The sequence below is a fragment of the Phoenix dactylifera genome, chromosome 6, assembly GCF_051530095.1.
Source record: "Phoenix dactylifera cultivar Ajwa chromosome 6, Ajwa_hap1_PhDact_Kaust_v1.1, whole genome shotgun sequence".
NCBI lineage: Eukaryota > Viridiplantae > Streptophyta > Magnoliopsida > Arecales > Arecaceae > Phoenix > Phoenix dactylifera.
Genome location: NC_143195.1, coordinates 11,331,829 through 11,333,091, shown reverse-complemented (window position 1 = coordinate 11,333,091; position 1,263 = coordinate 11,331,829). Strand labels below are relative to the sequence as shown.

Sequence of the window (1,263 nt, the reverse complement as noted above, 5' to 3'; positions counted from 1 at the left end):
TCTTGCCCAAATTAGGTGAATCAATTCTCACAGAGCTATCACTTTAATTAAAATCAATTAGACGTTGGCCCCTAGGGACATTCGAGCTCAATAGGACGAAGATCACCGAAAGTTGCACCAATTTCGCTCTGTGGCTCAGTTGATGTCTAGGCAAGCTTTGTCCCAAGGGAGACAGTTAATCTGTTCGAGGCAAGTGGTTTTTAAGTGGGACCTTTGCAACGCATCGTGACCCCCCCACTTACCTGGGAGCTTACCTGGTCAACTCAGTTCATTAGACCGAATTGGAGGCTTAGGTGCCCTCTTCAAACCAGTTAGGAGCTGTCTAGTGATTTTAGGGCAAACATAAGGATTTGAAGTGTTTCTTTTAATGCATGCTTGACTGCACTTGACTGATCAGAAGAGTTTTAGTGCATGCTAGGGTGTCGTTCCAGATCTCCAGAATTAGTACCTTTTGACCCTGAAATAGAGCGTTCTATTAGGATCCTTCGAGCCGAAATCCGTACCAATAGAACCATAGGATCTGCTCCACCTCCTGAGATGGCTGAAGAACAACCCAAACTCCTGAGGGAGTACTTTACTCCCACCATTTACACTTCTCCATCTTGCATTCGATTACCTAAAGTAGCAGCTGTACAATATGAAATAAAGTCTAGTGTGATCCAAATGCTCCCATCTTTTTACGGGCTCACCAACGAAGACCCATATAAACACCTAGATGAACTTCTTGAGATTTGCACCACTGTCAAGATTCAGAACTTCACTGATGATGCTCTGAAATTTAGATTATTCCCCTTCTCCCTTAAAGACAGAGCCAAGCAATGGCTGAATTCTTTAGAGGCTAATTCAATTCCTTCCTGGGATCAAATGCAACAAGAATTTCTTAAAAAATACTTTCCCATAGGAAGAACGAACCAGTTTAGACGTGCCATCACAAGCTTCTCCCAAACCGATGGAGAAGAATTTCATGAAACCTGGGAGAGATTTCGGGACCTAATCCGTAAATGCCCGCATCATCAAATACCCAAGTGGCAATTAGTGCAATGTTTTTATGACGGATTGTCTGAACGAAACCGTCAAATGGTTGATGCTTCTTGTGGGGGTACTTTCATGCTTAAAAGTGAACATGAGGCATGGCAATTATTTGAGAACCTTAATAAAAATTCCCTCCACCATGCCTCCTCTGCTCGTCAAGCACCCCCGAGTTCTCAAAGAAAAGGAACCATATATGAAGTTAGCCAATCCATAGGTCTATCTGACAAAGTA

At 43.0% G+C, this 1,263-nt stretch overlaps 1 non-coding gene across 1 annotated transcript; it reads right to left on the bottom strand.

The window, feature by feature from the left end:
- Nucleotides 1-913: 913 nt before the first annotated feature.
- Nucleotides 914-1,019, bottom strand: LOC149753304 (small nucleolar RNA R71). Its single transcript, XR_016395811.1, has one exon. It is a non-coding gene; the product is annotated as a small nucleolar RNA R71 (small nucleolar RNA).
- Nucleotides 1,020-1,263: the final 244 nt, after the last annotated feature.